This window comes from Crocuta crocuta, unplaced genomic scaffold (genome assembly GCF_008692635.1).
Source record: "Crocuta crocuta isolate KB4526 unplaced genomic scaffold, BGI_CrCroc_1.0 scaffold729, whole genome shotgun sequence".
In the NCBI taxonomy this organism is placed as follows: Eukaryota; Metazoa; Chordata; class Mammalia; order Carnivora; family Hyaenidae; genus Crocuta; species Crocuta crocuta.
In genome coordinates this window covers 210,074-210,378 of record NW_027528876.1, presented here as the reverse complement: position 1 = coordinate 210,378, position 305 = coordinate 210,074, and positions in this window count along the sequence as shown.

Below are 305 nucleotides of genomic sequence, written 5' to 3'. Positions count from 1 at the left end.
CCCAGCTGGCATTTTGATTGGGACTACACGGACTTCGCAGACCGCCCGAGGAACGGCCCGAGTGGGCCGGGGCGCCTTCCGACGGAGCCGGGCGCGGGCTGCGCCCCACGGACAGACCCGGGGGTTTACACAGCGGCGCCCCGCACACTCCTCAGGGCGCCGGCGCGTCATGCCGACGGCACATGTTTGCTGATACTTGCGGGTCGGGCACACACAAGCCTGGCACGGGTAACAGGCTTGGCACAAGGCCGTGGGCGCTTCTGGGGGCACACACAGCAGCCGGCGGGGCCCGGGGGGGCGCTGGG